The 23,822-nt window shown below is 40.0% G+C and overlaps 1 long non-coding RNA gene and 1 other non-coding gene across 2 annotated transcripts; both read right to left on the bottom strand.

Annotated features, from left to right (window-relative positions):
* Nucleotides 1-4,599: 4,599 nt before the first annotated feature.
* LOC118808656 lies at nucleotides 4,600-14,095 on the bottom strand. The gene is made up of 3 exons (XR_005007295.1): nucleotides 13,836-14,095; nucleotides 4,911-5,012; nucleotides 4,600-4,818 (listed from the first exon to the last, which is right to left on the bottom strand). It is a non-coding gene; the product is annotated as an uncharacterized LOC118808656 (long non-coding RNA).
* Nucleotides 14,096-23,202: 9,107 nt separating this feature from the next.
* trnas-cga lies at nucleotides 23,203-23,284 on the bottom strand. Its single transcript has one exon. It is a non-coding gene; the product is annotated as a tRNA-Ser (tRNA).
* Between the last annotated feature and the right edge of the window lie 538 nt (nucleotides 23,285-23,822).

The raw sequence follows: 23,822 nt of genomic DNA, 5'->3' as shown, positions 1-23,822 counted from the left end.
GCATAATATAGCTTCAAGTTGCATTTCTTGATGCAGTAGCGCACTGTGTTAAGCGATGATGGCTTCCTGAAGTCCTCCCCAGCCCATGTGGCTGCATTTGACACAGTAGCATGATGGTTTCTCATGTTTGGAACCAGAGGGTTGATGGTATTTCTGAGACCCATTACAAGCCTGGAAGTTGTCAGGCTTACGGAAGAGGCATCTACTCAACTCCTGAAATTGGTATTGCAGATCAGTACGTGATGAGCAAGAAGTTCATATCCAAGAAGGGAAAGACTTAGGTCATCATGCAAAACAGGATCAACCGTGAAAGATTACTGACTCATCCAGCCAGTTCCAAACTCTGTGAAAGACTTGCAGAGCAAGAAGCACCTTTGACAGCCCTCCTGAAAAGAACCTCCAAAAATATGGACCCCGGCCACTAAGCTGGCCTTTCAGAATCTAAAGGCAGCCTTCACTTCAGCCCCAGTTCTTAAACACCCAGATCCTTCCAGACCATTTGTGGTCAAAGTAGATGCATCTGAGATGAGAGTAGGTGCTGTGCTGTCACAACACAGTGGTATGTGACATTCTCAAAGTGTTGTCACATTTGTGATATGCTTTGTTATTTTATTTTATTTTGTATGGTACATTATAAACCTCTGCTGAATCACCTTGAGTCTTCCAGCTTGTCGTTACATAGAGTGGCCAGTAGGCAGCGCTGTGCATTGGGCTCACATTAGTTTCTGCAGCCTTTGGCTCTGCCTCTCAGATTTGAGAGGCATCTGCAACTAAAGCCACGGCTCTTTGTGTATCATCTCTGTTACCCTGTGAGAACTGTGATAAAAGAGCACAAAACTTATACTAACCTAGCTGGTAAATGGTATGGATGCATATTTTAATGTTCAGGTCGAGTCAGCAGAAGTTTGTTTTGGAAGCGGATATTCCTCCCTCTATACCTAAAAAAAACCAAGCATGGTGTTGTCTAGCCAAGCTAGTCATACATGTCTGTAGGGGACTGTAGGAGAGTACTACATTACTACAAAGTACCTGTAATTGGATGCAACATGAGACAAGAATGAGTACTGGAGAAAGTGTGAGCATATTTCTGTGTGAGTGGTTAAAGGGATTTTATATATATATATATATATATATATATATATATATATATATATATATAATATTATATTACAAGCATATATATATATATATATATATATATATATATATATATATATGCTTGTAATATAATATTGTATAATTATACGTTCAGTTCTCAGTAAATAGCAATGTCAACAAAAGAATAAGACAGAGATTGTGTTAAGAGGATGGTTTAATAAATAAGATTCGAGAGGCATCTGCAACTAAAGCCACAGGTCTTCGTGTCTCATCTCTTTTACCCTGTTTACAGGTCAGATAATCTGGATGCACCGGCCGTGAGCTTGGGGGGGTGTAACAGATTCTTGGGGGCTCGTCTGGGATTGGCGCCTCCTGGTGGTGGGGAGCTGATCCAGTGATTTGTGGTATCCGGGACCAAAAGAGTATCAAGGCTTCTTGGACACGGTGCTGGAGCTCCATCGAGATTGTGTCAAAGCTACATGGTGGCTGCTGGACGGTTGTATGAAGGTTGCGCTGAGGCTGGGGGAGGCTGTATTAAGGTCATCAAACGGGAAATAAGCAAACTGAGAACTGAGTGAATTCAGGACTGAGCATTAGGGGGAACGAAGTGAGGGAAGAGCTGCCATGGCAGATGATGAGAGGAAGAGTCTGGTGTGGGAAATCAGAAAGAGCCTTCTCACCCTGTCAGCAGAGGAACTCTTCCACATTGCCAAAGCCATCGGTCCTGTACCAGAGAGAGACTCCACAGAGATCAGCGCTACCGACCTTGAAGGCTGCTTTGACAATGTAAACTCTTTCATGTCTAGCAAGTCTCTACTTGAATCAGAAGACAAAGGTATGAGTTCATTGATAGTAATGATGTGAGGTGCATTCCAATCCTACAAATGTCCGTAAACCTTAAAGATAGCATATTAGTACAACGGGCATATTCATCAGTGCCAAAACTATTGCTCAAGGAAGTTAAGGAGTATATCCTGGACCTTTTGGCAAAGGGGTGGATAGTTAAATCCAAGTCTCCATACTCAGCTCCCGTCGTTTGTGTCCATAAGAAGGACGGAACACTTCGCCTTTGTGTTGACTATCGACTTCTCAACCAGAAGACAATCCCAGACAGGCACCCACTTCCTCGTATTGAGAATCTCATGAATACACTTGGTGGTTATTCATGGTTCAGCATTTTGGACCAAGGAAAAGCATATCATCAAGGTTTCATCGCTGAGGGCTCCAGACACTACACTGCTTTCATCACTCCCTGGGGTCTTTACGAATGGGTCCGGATCCCATTCGGATTATCTAACGCGCCGGCAGCGTTCCAGCGGAGTATGGGGGAGATGTTGGATACCCTCAGAGGTGAGTGTTGTATCCCTTACCTTGACGATATTCTTTGTTACGCCAAATCCTTTGATGAGCATGTGGAAGGGGTCCGAAAAGTCCTCAAGGCGCTCCAGCTCCATGGAGTAAAGCTCAGACCAGAGAAATGTAATCTCTTCCAGCGAGAGGTCAGGTATGTGGGCCGCCTGGTGTCCGCTGATGGTGTGAGGATAGACCCCAAGGATTTGGATGCCATATTGAGCCTGAAGAACAAAACACCATAGACAGTTGGTGACGTAAGGAGACTCCTGGGGTTTCTTGGCTACTACCGATCTTATATACAGGACTTTTCGCGGATAGCCAGACCCCTCTACCAGCTGCTTCAAGGGAGGGCAGGGGCATCACAAGTCCAGCCAGCCATGAGAAAGACAAAAGGGCAACAACTGGCCTCTAAAACAAGGCAGCACTAGAATGACTTCTTGGCATGCTAGTAGCACCTCCAGTGTTGGCTTATCCTGACTTCAGCTTACCCTTCATACTGCATACTGACGCATCAGAGGACGGTCTCGGGGCTGTTCTGTACCAGTGTCAGGTTGGGGAGCTGAGGGTGATTGGGTATGGGTCAAGAACGTTGACACATGCAGAGAAAAATTATAACCTGCATAGTGGCAAACTTCAGTTCTTGGCTTTGAAATAGGCAATATGTGAAAAGTTTTGGGAAATGCCCCACATATCACAGTGTATACGGGCAATAATCCCCTAACTTATGTAATGAGCACTGCCAAACTTAACGCCGACGGTCATCGCTGGGTGGGGAAATTGGCAGACTTTCGGTTTGACGTGAAATACAGACCCGGAAAAGCAAACATTGATGCAGACACATTATTACGCATCCCTCTCAACGTTGACACATATATGCAGGAGTGCACCAAGGAGTTGTCTCCAGATGTGCTGCGCGCCACCTGGCAAGGGAGTAGAGCTGCTGAGCAAAAGGATGTGGCATGAATCGCTGCTCTTAACATGTCCTCCAAGGACACCCACCCACAGCTGTGTACGACTCTAGCGTCCATTAGTCATGATGATCTAGCGAAAGGTGATTGGACAGATAATAACACTGAAAGAGACAGATACAGCTCTCACAAGTGACTTTAGAAACGGAGTGAGTGGGGCCACCAGGAAACTCTTGTATGAGTGGAGGAGACTACACCTGGAAAATGGGATTCTTTATAGACGAACCAGGGAGCGGAAACAACTCATTCTCCCTGCCAAGTACAGACAAATTGTGATGAAACATCTCCATGATGAGTCCTCCACTTTGCAAGAGAGAGATTCTACTGGCCATATATGAAGAAATAGATCGAGGCCTATGTTACCCAGAAGTGTCCATGTATCGCTCAGAAAAAAAACAGTCACCCACATTCATGCTCCACTGGGTAGCATCACCTCTAGTTGACCTCTTGAACTTGTTTGTATTGATTTCTTACATCTAGAGGGCAGCTGAGGAGGGTATGAATATATATTAGTGGTGGTGGACCATTTTACAAGATTCGCTCAGGCCTATGAGACAAAAAACAAATCTGGTCAAACTGCAGCAGAGCGAATCTTTAATGATTTCATCCCTCAGTTTGGATACCCTTTTAAGTTACACCATGACCAAGGCCGGGAGTTTGAAAATCAGCTCTTTGAGGTTGTCAGGAATAGGTCACTCCAGAACATCCTCTTACCACCCCCAAAGTAATCCTGTTGAGAGATTTAACTGAACTCTATTACAGATGCTGCACACACTGGGAGAAAAAGAGAAAGAACGATGGAAAGACCACCTGCCCCAAGTGATTCATGCATATAATTGTACCACCGTAATTGAATCCACCAGGTACTCCCCTTACTTTTTGCTGTATGGCCGCCATCCCCGTCTACCTGTAGACTTGCTGTACAGGCTAATTGGAGAGGAAGATGCCGTCACACCCAAGGGATATGCAGAGCAGTGGTCTCAGAGGATGACTGAAGCATACAAAATTGCTGAAGAAAACAGTAAACAATCCAGTGCCAGAGGCAAGTCCTATTACGACCAGAGGACAAAGGGTGTAGTCCTACAAACCGGGGACCAGATTCTTGTGAGGAACTTTTGTGAGCGTGGAGGCCCTGGTAAACTAAGATCCAACTGGGAAAAGACCATATATGTGGTGAAAGAACAAGTAGCATGCCACCAAGACAGAGACCAGTAGGAATCAGTAGGAACCCAAGAGAACAGGTTCCCACCAGTGACGCAACTGTTTCAGAGGAGGAACAAAGCTCAGGAGGTTACTGGTTAAGAATGCCTGTTAGGCAGGAATTAAGAGGGAAAGATACCTACCATGAAATACCTATCTTGGTCCAGAGAAATCCAGCTCAGAGAGATGAGAGTCCCACCTATGGGAAAGACAAAAGAGTAGAACAGAGACAACACGAACTCAGGCAAGGCAAAAGGGAGCCGATCCAACAGGCTGAAGATGAGTCATTACCTGATCCAGTTGAATCTGAGTGAACATTGAGTGAACATGAAGCGGAACTGGAGGGAGGGCCATCAACATCCACCGACACCCATGCTGAATATAGGCGATCTACTAGAGAGAGAAAACCAAAGCAGTTCTTGACATACGAAACATTAGGCCAGCCTTTGCTACATGTTTACCCAAGAGTCAGTGCTGTTAGGGCATATACAAGGCCTCACATACTTTCATGCAGTTCATCGAGCCACATCGTACCGCCATTTCTATTGGCAACCCACGCACCACACTTCTATTCACCATATACATATGTGACATACCCTTATACTACACCAGTTCATTGAAGTACAAAGTTGAATGTTAAAGAATTAAGAAACATAATATATATATATATATATATATATATATATATATATATATATATATATATATACATATATATATATATATATATATATATGCTTGTATGTTATATAATATTGTATAATTATACATTCAGTTCTCAGTAAATAGCAATGTCAGCAAAAGAATAAGACAGAGATTGTGTTAAGAGGATGGGAATGAGATTCGAGAGGCAAACCTTTCAGTTTGTTACTAACTACTGCCACCTAGTGAACTGCTAATGACTGCATATCACAACAGTGGAAATGTGTAAAGCAGTCTGATGAGTCAACCTTCAGATTGTTTATGGAAATAATGGATGTTATATTCTCCGAGCCAAAGAAGAAAAGAACCATCCAGACTGTTACCACCATAAATGTCTAAATCCAGTGTCTGTCATGGTATGGGGGTATTAGTGGGTAAGCTGCACATCTGTGAATGCACCATTAACACCGAACACATTTGGAGCAACATATGCTGCCTTTTAGCCGCCGTCTTTTTCAGGGATGTCCATGATTGCTTCAACATCAAGAAACATTATGCACATGTTACACCTGCCTGCAGTCCAGAACTGTCTCCCATTGAAACCTTGGCCATTATGAAGCAATATTACTGTGGAGACTGTTGAGCCACTGAAGTGTTATATCAAGCAAGAATGGGAAAAATCCCACTTTTACAATTAGATCAATCAGTGTCCTCAGCTCCCTAATGATTACTGAATGCTGTAAAAAGAAAGGTGATTTAACATTAAGGTAAACATGGTACTGTCCCAACTGTTTCGGAACGTGTTGCAGGCATCAAATGAATAAGCATATAAATATGAAAGAAGAAGTTAATTAGTTGAAATAGTCAAATATCTTGTCTTTGTACTGTTTTCCATTGAATACAGCTCAAAAAGGATTTGCCAATCACTGCTTTCTGTTTTTATTTACATTTTTTATACTGTCCCAATTTTTTTTGCAATTAGGTTTGTAAATGAAAAAAATACACTAAAGGAGAAAAAAAAAAAACATTTCAACAAATTTTTCAATACAGCGCAGAATCTCTCAAAAATAAAAAAGAACTCATGATAAAATCTTTTTTGAGGTCAGTGCAAATTTTAAAATGTATGACAAAGTCAAATTTTCCTCTCTTCCACCTAGGGGTCAGCTCTGTCAGCTCTGCTACACTGCCCCTACCCCCCGACCCCCCTAGAGGTCAGCCTTCGGGGTTTTTCACAGACACATCTACAGTGTTGACATGGCACCTACAATGTCCACAATGGACACAAATAAACACTGTTGAAAGTCTGAAATTGTGCAGATTTTACTGAGTCAAAGTCTTTAAAAACATGAAGTCACTTTTCTGAATGCGATTTCTCTCCAGTTCCAAAGGCTCAGTCTTAGCCAGTCACTACAGAAGTGGAACTACTTTCTCCTTCATTCATTTACTACCCACAAACTAGGGTTGGGGGGAAAAAATCGATTCTTAGATGCATTGTGATGCGGACATGGACGATGCTGAATCGATTCACAAATGTCAAAAATCAATTTTCTAAATTTCAATTTATAACATAATGTTGACAGAACACAAAAGGCGGAACCTGGAAGTGTGGAAGTGCAGCAGACAGCGGACAGTCTGTGCAGCACATAACAAAAAACACCACTGGATGAGCGAGAAATCCGACCGGCACCTTCTGCATTAAAAGCCAGGTTAGGTCAGACGTCACAACCCAAATGTTAAGAAGAGCCATTTTGTCCTTTCAGAAAAAATAAAACCACCTTGGGAGCCACAACATTTTATGTCCAATATGTCTCAGTATGTGCTGATGACCTAGTATAAGCTAAAAAATATAAATGAAAACGCAGACTTACTTTGCTCTGCTTTAAGCTTTAGCTATAGCAGCTTTCCTCCCATCTCCGCCAGAAAACTTTTCCTCAAAACTAGATCAGTTTCTTGTAAAATGTCTCTCAACATTCGACTGTTTTACGGGGCTGAAGTCATTTCTTATTCTCCAGCTTCTTGTTTGAATTTTCCCATTCCACCTTAAATTCTGCCTGAGGCGCCAGAATGTAAATGTGGCACAATTTGAGGTGGAACGGGAAAATTCGAAAGAGAAGCTGACTTCATCTTCGCAACTTTTTAGTGTTTGACAGTCTCTCGTTGCAGGTTTAACGTTCCAGGAAACCAACTGCACTGCTTATAAATGCAAATAAGTCCATTCATCTCCAAATGTTCATCTTAAATCTCTCTTTGCCTTTTCGTTAGCTACTAGCCAGGCAAGACTGCGTTGCTGTGTGACCTGCAGTCTGCACGCCAGTTCTCATTCATTGAGAACCAGGGCTTTCGCACTATGTTGTACACTTTGGAGCCGAGATACAGCATCCCATCTCGAGGATATTTTACTGAAACAGCAATCCCCTGCCCCCACTCTCTACAATGAGACCAAAACCAAAGTTACAAAATCAAAAAAATATAAAAGAAAACGGGTAGGACCACTGTAATGTGCTGCGTGGACATTCATTGCCACTGGATCTTATTTCACCGTAACTGCGCATTTTATCACAGATGAGTGACAGCCAATGTCTCATGCGCTCCAAACAAGAGCAGTGAATGAGAGCCTTCCAGTTCACTTGCCACATCACTTCCATTTGTTTTATTAATAAAAGATATTGGAAGTAAATTCCTTATAGATAATTACAAACACTTTGCTTTAGAAGTACCAAGTCCTCACACAGTGAGAAAAAAGAAATCCTGTATGGGGTGGTATCGCTTCGCTCTGAAGTTTCTGGATAAGTATCCTTATGGAAACACCTGGATGGGGCCGAACGGATGGAGGAGCTACTCTGCAGATGGTGAGTGGCCAGTTTCCTTCCATGGAACCAGCATTGAGGGAGCCAAAGGCATCACTGAGACACATTACAGAGCTGGAGATCATCAGTTGTATGGGCGAGGAATCTACTCAAGTCCTAATATTCATACTGCAGAACGTTTTGCGATTAGCAAGACTTTCACATCCAAGAATGGAAAGACTTACAAGGTCATCATGCAGAACTGAATCAACCCTGAGAAGAGAGAAATCAGAAAGAAGAAAGACTACTGGCTCATCTCAGTTCCAGAGGGAACCTCAGCAGCAGAGGAGAAGAAGACCGTGGAGAGCTCCATCCATCCTTACGGCATCCTGATTAAAGAGGACGTATAAATCACTGATCCTCCCGATGTTCCTCACTTTCTAATCCTCAGTATAGTGTGAGGCGACTTATTATTATTTCAACCCCAGATATCTTGGGCTTTGCTCATTTTCTGTAAAGAACATATAAAATAGCACATTTTCAGTGATTTCACACTGTTCACCCCCTACACATTCATATTACACATGTGTTGCTGGGGTAAACCCACGGGGAATAAAAGTGTGGAGGTACTGTGTCCTTCACTCTGTTCTCCTCCTACATGGCCTGCTGTTAGTGTGTGTGTGTCTGTGTGTATGTGTTTGTATATGTGTGTGTGTGAGTGTGTTTGTGTGTGTGTGAGGGTGGACAACATGGACAGGCTGCTGACTCGCTACAGCTGCTAAAGGAGAATCCTACACTGGCCACTTGTGATAGTTTAAACATCTGGTATTTTTACATAAATTGTTATGGCTGTATTAATTTAATAAAACAATAATGCAGTGGGTTCACCAGACCCACTTAGTAATAAAAACATGAACCCCACACAAGGGATATATATATATTGCATATATATGAAACTTTTTGCTGAAATGGGTGATACTTTAATTGGGGATCTTTTATTCCCCCTGAATAATTTCCAAAGAAAATCCTTTAAAACAATTATTGATGAGCCAAGGACAACACTGGCAAGAAAAACTCCCTAAGAGCAAGAGGAAGAAATGCTGATAGCAAACAATAACATGAGCAAAATGAACAGAGGATAGAGAATTAACAGTGAATATAAAGCAGTGGATACTGAATGAAGAAAAGAAAGGAATCTGTCACTGGAATGAAGTTTTTAGATCAGTGTTTCCCAGCAGGCGCTGCTCCAGCACACCTGAACCAACTAATCAGCTCATTAACGAGCTCTCACTGAGTTGCTTATCAGATTTACGGCAGGAAATGAATCCATTCAGATGAACAGTAAGCGGCTGTGTTGAGTCCCGTCTGCAGTCAGACTCTGCGTTTCTTCCACTTTTTAGAGTCATTAGGCTTAAAGTTGAGTCAAATTGTGTGTTACTGTGTTGTTCAAGTCAAAGTTGAGTAGCAAATCTTTCTCGATTTTGTCGAACCAACTGTCGTACCATTTCTCATTAGGTTGAATGAATAACTGGCTCTAAAAGTTGGTATTGTGATATAAACTAAATCTGTTCTACGGTTTCTCATTAGGCTGTAGGAATAACTGACTAAATGTATGTATTGTGATACAAACTGAGTCTGTTCTACAGTTTCTTATTAGGTTGAATGAATAACTGACTAAATGTATGTATTGTGATACAAACTGAGTCTGTTCTACAATTTCTCATTAGGTTGAATGAATAACTGACTAAATGTATGTATTGTGATACAAACTGAGTCTGTTCTACAGTTTCTTATTAGGTTGAATGAATAACTGACTAAATGTATGTATTGTGATACAAACTGAGTCTGTTCTACAATTTCTCATTAGGTTGAATGAATAACTGACTAAATGTATGTATTGTGATACAAACTGAGTCTGTTCTACAGTTTCTCATTTGGTCAAATGAATAACTTAAATATTATATATATGCTTAAATGTTTCTTCTCTGTAATGGAAACTCTTTTATCTCTAAATTGTTCTGCATAGCTACAAAACATGGTTCTGCAATTTTTAGGTGCTACATAGAACCCTTTTATGTAACAGTATTTTCCTTTACCCTGCCCACTCCTTCCTAATCACACCCACCCCAACAGACCCCTATCCCACCCACAGCTAACCGGGGTTTGCTTCCTTTCCATCCGCTCACCATTCTTCTGCCATGCTGATCGTTCTCCCAGAGAACTGTCATTGTCGTTAGAGTGTATGACTTAAATAAGGCATGTTGGTCAGTGACTGCAGCACACTTAGTGTTTAGTTCTTTGTAGTCATTAGTTTATTGTTAAATTAATGATGCTGGATTGTGGTGAATTTTTTTCATAACAAGGTTAAGTCCCCTCCAAACCTTGTCCTCAAAAATTCATCTAGTCCATGTTTTTTAATGCCCAGAGTACGTTCAATAACATGCAAAATTAGCTAACGACAGTTTTTACTACATGTAAAAGTGTTCTCCACACAGACGCTTTACATCTACATGCTTAGATGTGCAATTTGTAAAATTTTTAATTTAAAACTTTCCAAAATTAAATAAAATTATCACCAGAATGTGAAGAAATAACAGTCTTGATGTTACATCAGTGTGTATGTTGCAGAGATATCTACTGAAGTTAGCATGCTAATGAGCTAGCCCCAGCCCTTCCTGTCTTGTAATACCACTTTGTACCTCAATAGTAGATAGTGAGTCACTGTAGTGTCGAGTCTGCCATCAGTCCAACATGAGAGGATGAAGAAGTTACTAAAAGTATGGGAAAAGAATGGGAAAATTTGAACGGGAAGCTGGTGAATAAGAAGCTGACTTCACCCTACTTTGAGCTCCACCTTCACAAGCTGTTGGGTTGTTATAGAAATTTCCCTCCCTAAAAAGTCTACAGGAACTGTAGGAAGTAGCTGAAGGGGAATAGCCAGCTGAGGCCAAGAATTCTTCCATCCCCACAGCAACCACTGAACCACTGTGGGAATTTTTGGCTGAACTATCACTTTGAGGGCTGAAGGATGAGCACACACCCAGCTCTGCCTGCACACCCTGCATCTCATCTCTACCCACAGTGCATCAGTTCTGGAATGTTCCATGAAAACAAGCTGGACTTCATCCTGTTTCCTGTTTACAGACCCCTTCAGCACTGCAGCGCCACTATCAGGACAAAACATAGTAATGACTTTTTAAGTGTTCTTTTAAAACCTGCTTCAGTCTTTAAGCACATTGTGTTTAATTACCGTCAAATACTATGAATCTCTGAGAATGATCAGTCTGTTATAAAGCTTTACAGTGTGTGCTTTACTTAAACCATGTTCAACAGCCAATCACACTCACCGTAATAATAACAGTCCAAGTGTTGTATCAGACAATATTAAACTGTATTGAACTGAATTAGACCGAATCAGACTGTATGACAGTGTATCAGTCTGTATCAGAGTGTATCAGAATGTGTCAGACTGTATGACAGTGTATCAGTCTGTATCAGAGTGTATCAGAATGTGTCAGACTGTATGACAGTGTATCAGTCTGTATCAGAGTGTATCAGAGCGTATTAGACTGTATGACAGTGTATCAGTGTATCAGAGTGTATCAGACTGTATCAGTTTGTATCAGAGCGTATCAGTCTGAATCAGACTGTATCAGAATGTATCAGTGTATTAGAGTGTATCAGACTGTATCAGAGTGTATTAGAGCATAAGGGAATGTATCAGACTTTATCAGAATGTAACAAAGTGAATCATACTGTATCAGAGTGTATTAGAGTGTATCAGAGTGTATTAGAGTGTATCAGAGTGTATTAGAGTGTAACAAAGTGAATCAGGCTGTATCAGTGTATCAGAGTGTAACAGAGCGTATCAGACTGTATCAGTATATTAGAATATATCAGACTGTATCAGAGTGTATTAGAATGTATCAGACTGTATCAGAGTGTATTAGAGTGTATCAGACTGTATCAGGGTGTAACAGAGTGTATCAGAATGTATCAGAGTGTATCAAATAACAAATTAAGAATAACAATCTACACATTTGGAGCAGGTATACACTATTTCTCTAATGTACCTTGGTACATAACGTCACTGTTTCATGTTATATGTGCCATAACATCACAACATGAAGGACAGCCAGGTAAAAATAACCTCATAAACCTTATATACCAAAAACTGTTGCGGAAAGGCTGAAGAACGGCGAGTGAACAATAAAAGTATGATGCAACTGCAATGGTTTTGGGAATACTTTTTGGGATGTACTTTTCCAGATAAAAAGCATTACACAATTGACATCCAAGATTTTGAATGCTTTTTATTTGTAGTAATTTTATATAAGGGCCCTGTTGACTGCCTTTACAGCCTCTACTCTGGAATCAACCTTCACCCAGAGCTCCACTCCTGCAACCAGTTCCCTTCCATCCCTTACACCTACAGTTGTGGACACATCCCCAGCAACCTTCACCCAGAGCTCCACCTGTGCAACCAGGCCCCCTTCGTCCCTTACACCTACAGTTGTGAACAAATCTCCAGCAACATTCACCCAGTCCTCCACTCCAATGGGGGACACCTTCCAGCCACCACCTCCAGCCAGGCTAGGCTCAGAGCAGTTGTTATCCCCAACCAACCTGTTGGCAAGCCAAGAGTGACAACAAGGTGCAGTATCTGATTATAGTCATTATTAAAAAAAGAGAACAAAGTTTCCTGAGGTCCCAGGGGGTTGTTGCAGAGTGGCTTCTGAATACGAATATGGCATCTATCTACTGCACAGACAGTGTTCAGCATAGATCCAGCTGCTTGAAAACCCAACATAGAATTGTGCAGGGTTTGTCCTACTGGCCAGGAAATGTGGTGTGCTATGTGTGTATTTACCACAGAGTACAAAACTCATGAAGATGTTTGAAAAGACTGAATTTTTTGACATTTTGACATTGAATCAGTCTTCTATACGCCTATATGACTCCTGGTTCGACAGCGTCCATAGACAGACGCTCTTTGTCAGTGGCAATTTTGTCTGCCGTGGATTCATATAAACAGGGCCAAGTGTATTTATCAGATCCTAAATAGTACACGGGAGAAAGAAGGTTATCATAATAACATGAAAACCATTTGGATGGTTATGTGGCTTCCACATACTTTACACACCTCTACTTGTCCTTTGGAGAGTTTGACATGGCCTCTAAATTCTGAGAGGCCATAGAGAGGGACGACATCCTCTATAAAATGTTGCATTTTTGAAACAAGCCAAAAGAAGGGGAAATGTGATTAAGTCCTCACATAGACAGAATTCTTAATTAGACAGTTTGGACTTAAAGCCACTTTCACACAATATAACTGCAGTCTATTTACCGTATATGCAACCTTAATGATTAAGGTAATGCTTAATTTCCATTTAATTATTTCTAGACGTTTTATATACACTGTTTATCATATTCACTCATTCTACCTTAAACAGAATGAATATATTTGGAATTATTTATTCACACGTTTTCATGTGAAATGATTAAAAACAGACTTGAAAAACAGACTACTTAATTTAGGTCTATTAATTCAAATAGTTATTGACAAATATTAAGGCTATTCATTATGATGGATAACAGTTTGTTAAAACATTTTTTTCACCAATCTGCAGGAGGAATGAATGATGAATAAAACCATTTGTGGTTACAGATGTTACAGAAACTTACTTTGACACTCAACTATGTACTCAACAAACACTGGGCTTAACCTACAACAATGATTAAGAATATTTTGTTTAGCCTACAGACGATTAAACAAACGTTGATTCACCTTAGTTGTTCATCAGACTCGATTTCAAGCAATAGCAGAGGGATTTCTACTGCATCCACTTCATCAGCTACGAAGAACACAAACACCGCGAGATTCACCACAGCTCACGTGGGTTTCATGAGGCGACTGTCCGACTTGACTGCTCTTTTCTACCCTCCTCCCCCAACTGCAACCGGCTGCTCTCACTAACCACAGAGGCGAGGCGCAGTTCATCTCAACAAGCCTACTGAGTGCTGTTTGTCACGCAGAGGTGTGCCTGGTTGGTGGTAATCAGCCTTTGGGTTTCAAGGAATTGGAGTTCCACGGGGTTGGTGGCGTCTCGCCGTCATCGCCCTCTGCTGGCAGACGGTGGTACGAGCTGAGCCCTTACATTTACATCTACAGTGTCAAAATGGCACATACTGTATATTCGTACAAGTCGAGCTGGACACAAATAAACACTGTAAGAACTGTTTAATACTGGAATTCTGAGGATTTTATTGAGAAGAAAAACATGAACATGAAGTTTTGGCAAAAGATCACTTTACTGAAATACACATGACGTCAAGTGACAAAAATAACAGTGTGTACGTTTTATGTCCAGGATGAACCCTTAATAACTCTTAACTTCATTACTATGAACTATCAGCTTATAAAAATGGGAAAATGTGTAGGACATCATCACTGAACGCCACTGAAATCATCATCATTAAAAGTGTTTTATGACTTAAAGATGAACTAATATGTATGACGGACCAGATTTGCCTAATTGAAAAAATAAATGACTCAATAAATAAAAATAACTAAAAAAGGTATATATTGCTTAGTTTGATTGTAATTATACACATATTAAGGAATATCGTGACATCATGATTGACAGCCCCTTTATTATCATAAGGACAAGGAAATACAGAAATAATTAAATAGGGAAATAAATTAAAAAAAATTGGTGAGGAGGGGAAATTACAAAATAATTTAAATTAAAGTAAATGCAGACATATTACTTTATGTAAGGTTTTATTTATTCATATATTCATTTGTATGTATATTTATTTATTTTTAGATTTATCATCATTATTCTTTGCAATGCTAATTTATACATTCATTTACTGAGTCATTTATCTTTAATTTGTTTTATTTTTCATTTTGGCAGATCTGGCCCTTCATAGAAATGCTGTAACCTTTAAACTCACATAGTGTTTAAGTTTGTTGTTAAGGTGAAAGTAAAAGCACTGTGTGCTGCTGGGTCGCTGTGCGTGTTTGTGAACACTCAGAATCATTTCCTTGAGTTCTCGGTAGATTAAAAGAGGCCGTCCTACGCCTCACCCGCTCTATTTCTGTCACTCACTCTCTCAGTCTTCGACAGAAGTGAACCATGTCTGAGATCAGTAGAGAAGTTCTTCTGGAGGGTCTTTCTGCCCTCACTGGGATCACCGTGAAGCCTCACACTGAACTCCAAGAAGGCTCCACAGCTGTAGAACTGACTGTTGAAATTTTTCTCCATGTTGTCTTTAAAACGTGTTTACAGTTTATGGTACCAACCTTGACTTCATTGATGAGTCAGTTATCTGTGAAGTCTGAAATCTCGGCTTTACAGAAAGAGTACTTCGTGAACGTGGATAAGTTCTTTGACCCGAAGTTTGATTACGATTTCAGAAGCAAAAGCAGAAGCTCCTCCGAGTGTTGCCGTGGTAAAGAACCGTACACACGGCCCTGGGGGTGGTACCGCTTCGCTCTGAAGGTTCTGGATAAGTATCCTGATGGAAACACCTGGCTGGGGCCGGAAGGATGGAGGAGCTACTCTGCAGATGGCGAGTGGCCAGTTTCCTTCCATGGAACCAGCATTGAGGGAGCCAAAGGCATCACTGAGACCCATTACAGAGCTGGACCTCGCACTGAATGTGGGAGAGGCATCTACTCAACTCCTGATATTAGTATTGCAGATAAATATGCAATGGCCAAGAAGTTCACATCCAAGAATGGAAAGACTTACAAGGTCATCATGCAGAACCGGATCAACCCTGAGAAGAGGGTCATCACCAAAACAAAAGATTACTGGCTCATCCCGGTTCGTCAGGGAACCTCAATAGAAGAGGAGAAGATGATTGTGGAGAGCTCCATCCGTCCTTACGGCATCCTGATTAAAGAGGCGTAAAGCACGGATCCTCCAGATTTTCCTCACTTTGTTACCCTCAGTGTAGTGTTGATATTACGAGTGTTCAGTGTGTTTAATATTCTGCAGCATGTTTGTTACTGAAGAAACAATCTGAAGGTGTTTATTTTGTTTGGTTATAATAAAGACATTGTCTGAATGAGGATCCTTCTTTTATGGTTTATCTCAAGAAACCTATAAACAACTTATAAGTTATTAATAAATGTGATAAAAACAACTAGCATGTTGCACAAGGAGGAAATCAACAATTTTCTAGACATTTTATAGATGTTAAAGAGCAAGACTGAAACAAAACCTTCACTTAATGTATAAATAAATAATGAAACCTTCTTGTTTACTAAAATTCTATCATTTCTTTCGTTTTAAATCATGTGCAGAAATTCCCTGAAACTACATCAGCTCCTTGTGTTGATGAAGTCGTGACGTGAGAGTTAAATCATCTTAAGAAATATTAAAGTTTTATCACTTATTGTAATTTATTTTGGGTTGGAAAACAGAAATTAGCATAGCATAATTTAACGTTATTATTACTGTTTTTGTTATAAATTGTAAAGGTCAGTGTAACGTTTGACTGCTTAGATAATAAATATTTTATAACGATTAAACAGGAATATTCAGAGGGATCTTTAGACGTAGCTCGTCCTCATTGAGAGAGGGGTCAGACGTCAGAGGGTGGAGCAGAAGCTGTAACTGTCTGTAAGTGATAACAGTTTTCCCACAACATGAAACTGAAATCATGATTAAACACAGAGTCCAAACTTCAACTGATGGCTAGTTATTTATTAATTTACTTGCTTATTGGTTTGTTTGTTTGTTCACTAACCTGCATTATGCCTGTATATTTGTGGAGGTATTGCAGATTTGATCTCTGTATTTTAGACTTTAGTAATTCTCACCTAAAGACCTAAATGACTTATTTGAGTCATTTTCAAAGGACAAATATAATCAGTGCAATATTAATTACTGTATTAATAATTAGTGTAATAATTAGTGTAATAGCGAGCTCCTGCCTTTTTGCCCTCAGACTGTATCTGTGTTCTCTTGGTGGGCGTGTTGAGCTCTTCATGCTCTTGAGCGCCCCCTCTGGTCCAGTACTGATCGCCTGGGGACATTTCACCTCCGTTACTCTGGCCTGCCACTTATCACCACAGAACAGAAATCCGAAAAAATACTGAGAATCTCTTTAAGAAAGCATCACATTTAATAATGAAGTTATTTTACACATTAATCAATCATAATTTGAGCAGTAAGAGGTGCTAATAACTGACTAAACCAAGTGTGTTACTGTGAGACAGTGAGTCTGAGTAGATTGTGATCGGTTATTAATCTCAGTGTTACTGAGCTCTGCTAAAGCCTGAGTAGACTGATAAATCAATGCGATCCGTTATTAATCTCAGTGTTACTGAGCTCTGCTAAAGCCCGAGCAGACTGATAAATCAATGTGATCAATTATTAATCTCAGTGTTACTGAGCTCTGTAATGTATTGGTATTGTCTGAGGTTGAGCAGGCTGTTTGGACCACAGCAGCAGAAGGAGCTGCAGGTAACAGACCAACATTCTTCTGCTCTGATTCCTCCTCAGACACACTGCATCACTGCTGCATGTGTTGTTGTGAGATGCTCCGCAACACTCAGACACATAAATGAGAGTCAAACGCAGAGTTTAATTAAAGTCCATATGACATACAGGAAGTCTGAAACCAGTTTTCAAAGATAGAGAGGATTATTATACGTGAAGAGAAACAGCTGGACACAGAGTTAGCGACGTTCCTCCTGGACGCGTATGAAAATGCAGTATGAATTTCCTGATTATGATGAACAAATTGATCTGAGTGCTCAGATCGCATGATTAGCGGAAAGATTTAGTGATTACATTGAGTGAAATGTAATCATTTGACATCATAATTTAGGAGGTAGAATAACACAGAACTGGGGGAGAGTAGGACTGTTATATCTCTTAACCACCCTGAGATAAACCACAAACATCCCTGATATTCACTGTTACTAAAATCCTGTGAAATAGATGTTTTATCTGTGAAAATCGCTCCATGCTCTGTAGAGATGATGGAGTCTGGAAAACTCTAAATGAACTCTGCTGGTCTCTGTTGATTCTACGGTGTGCTTTGTGTTGATGAGCAGGAACGGGAAGCGGATCCAAAGTGTAAAAAAATATCACTGCTATGTTGTTGTAGTTCACCTGTTTAGCCTCTAGAGGACACTTATCTTGAATCTAATGCACTGTAAATCATGAAATCTTCAACTATGTTGTATTACTGCGGTCATTTGGTTGAAGCAAACATTTCTGGACACTGAAGCCCTTGAGTGTTTCACAGCTCATTTTGTAACAAGGTAATGATTATCTCATGATTGATTGATTCAAAGCAGTATAAATAATGTAATTTAAAGGTAAACCAATGTTTCTTAAGGAAGTAAATATATAATGAGTATCTCATTATAGTACACTCTTAGAAAAAAGGTCTGAAAATGTCACTGGGGCAGTCCCCCTGTTGTCACTGGGGAGGGACACACAAGGGTACATCTCAGTACCTTTAGTCAGGGAACATAATTGTATCATAATCCATTGAAATTATATTTTCTAAGTTGTATTGACTCCACACACCCCTCATCTCCAGGCACTTTATTTTATTGTTCTGTTTTAAAAGCTACAAATACGTACTTTTTCCACTGGGAAAAACTTATTTAAGATGCACAGTTGGACCTTAAAACCACTGTTGTACCTTTGAGGGAACATTTACACTGTTTGTACCTTGATGAATGAAAATTTACCTGCACAGAATCTTTATTTCTAACTGTGTACATGTTGTTTGACATAATCACTCCACATAACCTCATAATCTTATCATTAACTCCAGTATGAAAACAGTATTACACAAACATCCTAACTAGACTAAATCTCCTAAATACTGTCCTAACTTTAGGATAAACCCCAACAGTGTCTTAACTTCTGTTTTAAAGCAACATTTTTTTTAACAGTTTTACTTTAAAATATCAGCTTCAAAATCATTTTGATGTTACACTAATTTATAACAGAGAGAGCGAGAGAGAGAGAGAGAGAGAGAGAGAGACTGAAAGAGACAGAGACAGAGAGTGAGAGAGACAGAGAGAGTGAGAGAGAGAGAAGGAGAGTGAGAGGGAGAGTGAGAGAGAAAGAGAGAGAGTGTGAGAGTGAGAGAGAGAGAGAGAGAGAGAGAGAGAGAGAGAGAGAGAGAGAGAATTGCTGAAAGCCTGAAATCTCTGTAAAACGTTCATCTGTAATCTGTAAAATGAAAATTACTTTAACTTAATAAAACTCATGCAGCTGCATTTCTTACTTCATCCAAGTGCGTTTTTACAGGGTACATAAAAAAAATCACTAATTTTAACAGCAGCCCAAACTCAGCCTGACGTTGTGGGTAAATGAATGTTTACCTGATACTTAGTTGGGCTGCAGATCTCCAGCAGTGTTTATCAGGACTTCAGCCAGATGGAATTGCGATATTTTATATGTAAATATTGTTTCTTGTTTGATTTCAGGCAAGAAAAATTTGACTGAAAGACTTTTCAGCTTCAAAAATGTATAAAAGCTTCAAATAAATAGTTTGTATGTTAGCAGTACGTTAGAGAGGATGTGTGTAGAAGAGATGGTTGAGGGAGAGAAGATGTGCAGAGGTGTCACTGAGGCATCATCTCTGTTTTTGGCACGTTTTTTTCCATGAGAAACTGTAAAGCATTTTAGCGTTTTCTTCTTTTTTTTTGTTTTTTTTTTTTATGCAGCACTGGAAACATTTCTGAATCATGTTGTTAACGTGTATAAATCCTTATATTAAATAAAAAAGTAGCTACTGCACATTTTACAGGTTAATTAAAAAAATTCTGGGGGACAATTTTACAGACCAATTCTATAGTGAACTGGACTGAGCCTCGAATCTTTACTTGCCCAGCCAGCACCCCTGAGGGAGAAACTCATGGTGTCCACTGTGCGGTCATGAGCTCAGCTACAGTTTAAGGTTTATACCTGAGAAGTTATTAGTTCTTAAACTTCACTGATGCAGGTGGATCTGCAAATGGATCCGTCAAAGTTTTCTCAGCGGTGACTCTATGGAAGCTTCATTTTATGTTTCTTTTTAAATAAACATTTCTCAGAACATTACACACAAACATTTGCCAAAACACAAACATGCACAGACTGGCATGTAGAGACCTCCAGAGGGGCCGGTACTGAGGGGCAGGTTTTGGTTTATTATTGAGAAATTGCCCAGTGTTTACCTGCCTGCTTGTTTGAATGATGAATCTTAGTGTTTGTTGAACCAACAAGGATTAATCGTAAACTTGGAATAAATCAAGGTTTATCTATTAATCCTGTTACACTGCAGAGTTAGGCTCTGGTTTGGAGTAATTGGAACATAACTGCAAAAGAGAATAACATACAGTGTTTGTATTTAAAATATTTTTATATTTTTTGATCAAATTACCGGTAGGATTTGTAAATATTATTTGCAGCCTTCTCAGTGCTGGATAAACAGCGCCCCCTGCTGATATAGAGCCTCCAGGTCTAACGACTGAATCCACTCTCTGTCTATGATAGCTGTTTCTGATGTAGCTCTGTGCTAGTGTACACATGTAAAAGAGTAACTTACAGACAGCGATTCGTGTGGACTGTAATTTTGTTCTTGTTTATTTATGCTGCCAAATCCATCATGAGAACACGAGCGCTTCAGAAGCAGAGAGGTGCAGAAACGTTCATCTTTTCTCTCTGCTGTCGTACAAAACAAGAAATTATAGGCACTGATTGCACTGATTCAGCTTCCTCACCACCCGCTTGTCCTAACAAGCATGTTTGTGCTCACTTCATCTCAGCAGTTGTGTTGTAGAATATTCACCATAACTCAATGGTAATTATATTTTATTTTTTTCAGGAAATCAGAATAATTAAACTGACTAAACTATCACTAACCTTCTGCTCATCCTGCAACTGAATCATTCTGATCATGTCTCCCTAAACTTAAACTGAAAATATCTACGACATTTATTTTTTAAATTTTATTTCTGCCTTTCTCGTATACTCGTCACTTCACACTGTCTGTAAAAAACAGGGGTGAAGAGAGGACGGCTACTACAACAGGATAATAAACCTCAATAACCGCAAGCTGAAGTTTTTGCCCTCACAGTCCCCCGACCGACACATCATGAAAAACCGGTGGATTGACCTCAAAAAAGCAGTGCGTGCAGGACGGCCAAAGAATTTCACAGAACTAGAAACAGAAAATCATGCAAACAAGAACTGAAAGACTATTGGCCGCTACAAAAAATGTTTACAGGCTGTAATGGGGGCGTTACGGAGTACTGACTTTGCAGGGCGCCCAAACTTTTCCTTTAGACCCTTTTCCTTTTTCATTATTTTGAAACTATAAGTGCCACTGTGTGTTGGTTGGCTGATATCAGCCATTAATGACAACCTGCGGATTCAGTGACATTAACACAAAAAAATGTTGATGATATGCCAATAATCTGTGATTTTTTTAGATGGAGGATGTGACATCTGCAAGATTCAGATATATGATATCTGGAAAACAGAGCAAAACCTTAGCAGTTTGCCTACTAAGAGCCCAGGTAGCAACTGCTAAGGTTAAAGTCACCACTAGTTTACTTTTATTATAGCAAGACAAGCTGTACTGATAAATTCGAACTTAAAACACCGTTATGATAAAAAAACAAAACATGTTAAGTGCATCCAGTTATGCACTTCAGCCTGGAGATATATGCTGTAACACAAAACATTTTCTGTTTACTGTTAATGATGAAAAATAAGGAAATAAGAAACGCTTACAGATTGCAATTAGTATTTTTTTTTCTTTAACCAATATTAGCTAACTTGTACACTTGAACTGCTTTCATGTCACTTTAATGGCCAAAACATTAACGTTTCTGGGAAGCTGCAGCTCAGCTGACACGGGTTGAAGTAGCTAACGTTGCTGTGAAAAGCTCAGAAAAACGATGTAAAAAATATGGCTAATCTTATGCTAGCTAATTTGGTAATTTAACAACTATTTTTTCTGTTTTAACACTGTAACAGGACTGAGTGGCCTTGTGCGGGAACTCATCCTAACCCTCAAGTACTAGTGCCCAGCCGCTGTGGACAAAGACTCAAGACTGAGCTCAAGAAATGAAATTACATTTTAACCAAACAAAAAACCAAGGGAGAGCCGAACTAACAGGGCGGATTAGAGACGGGGAATTAGCAAACTTACAACACTCTCCAGAAACTGCATTCTTACTGCAGTGGGGCAGATTCCGGCAGTGGAGCTACAGGTTCAGAGGTTGCCTTGGGTGACAACTAGAGCTTCATTCACACTGTTTTCTGCACCTTTTTGCGTGTGTTGTCATTTGATCGCTTACTGGTGAAGTGTGGGAGAAAATCATAGAGTCGCAGGTGCATTTTTGTTTGGGCTCTTTTCTAAATGTACTGCAACTGCAGTGAGTCAGTTCTCATTAGAAAGCGAAACTAGGTCTTAATCCTAATGATTTCTAATGGTCCTTTTTCAGCAGGGCAGGAACAGCACAGGGTCTTAATCCAGCCCTGAGGTGTGTGAAATGTGTGTGTTAACACAGAGAAAGTAAAAACTGCCGCCTTCTGTTTCAAATGTTTTACTAAGAGGAGCAGCTTATTTAGCAATGACTGTATTTATTTAACAAAAATCTGTGGAAACGTTGTGTCTTTCTTCATAATAAACTACAAAACTTAAGGAGCAGCTGATAAAAGCTCTACCTCAGCAATAAAGCCAAAGATCTCAGCGTGAGCTTCTAACAACAGTCTGAAAAATTAAACTCAAATTATTATTTACAAACTGATCCTCATATAAAGAAGTTCCCTCATAGCATGAGGATCAAAGCTGGTGGTCCACTGATGTTTTGCTCAGCGTTTTTCCAGGCAGCCCACGGGTGTTTAAGCAGACTATTAGACAAAATTCCACTTATCATCGTTCGTTTTCCACTTACAGTCCAGTTTACTTATTTTACTTTTGAAAGAATTTTAAAAAACGTCCTCAAACTTTCGACAGGCTGTTTAATATATATATATATATATATATATATATATATATATATATATATATATATATATATATATAGCGTAAATTTACCTCTAAATCAGCCGATATGACAGGGCTGTGTTTACTCAGTGAACTGAATTAAAGTGTTTTGTAGGCAAAAAGTCGATCGTCACGAACAGGATTCGAACCTGTGCGGGGAAACCCCATTGGATTTCGAGTCCAACGCCTTAACCTCTCGGCCACCGTGACCGCGCCGAGCAGCTCCCCCCGCGGCTTCAAATACTCACGATGTAATCTTGGCAATAACACGGTTTAGTGTTGTTACCAAAACCACAACCACAACATCGCAAAAAGACGCCAAACTGACTTTTGTTTTAGGACGCTGAATTTGCCTTCTTACTCGCCAGCTTCTGTTTCCATTTTTTTCGTTCCACCTTAAATGGTGCAGCATTGTTATTATAACGCCTGAGGCGCCAGCGTGTACGCGGCACCATTTAAGGTGGAACGGGAAAATTCGAATAAGAAGCTGGCTACAGCCTCGTTTTTGTTTCTTAGTTTTATTCCTCGAAAGCATTTAATGCTTAAATCTTACTGCTGACTTCATTAACACGCCATTTTAACGCGCCACTTAGTTTCTTCCAGTATGTTGCATGTTTGTTGATGTTGTCTTTGTTCGCCAGCATATTCCGCTGCGGATCGGCAGGAGGCGGTAAAGTGCAGAGTCCAGCCTGAACATACAACATCCGGGAAAGATCTGGACTGTGTTTTACTGACTGACACTGAAATC

The sequence above is a fragment of the Colossoma macropomum genome, unplaced genomic scaffold, assembly GCF_904425465.1.
Source record: "Colossoma macropomum unplaced genomic scaffold, Colossoma_macropomum, whole genome shotgun sequence".
In the NCBI taxonomy this organism is placed as follows: domain Eukaryota; kingdom Metazoa; phylum Chordata; class Actinopteri; order Characiformes; family Serrasalmidae; genus Colossoma; species Colossoma macropomum.
Note: the sequence above shows the minus strand (reverse complement) of the source record. Positions and strands in the feature narration are given on the sequence as shown.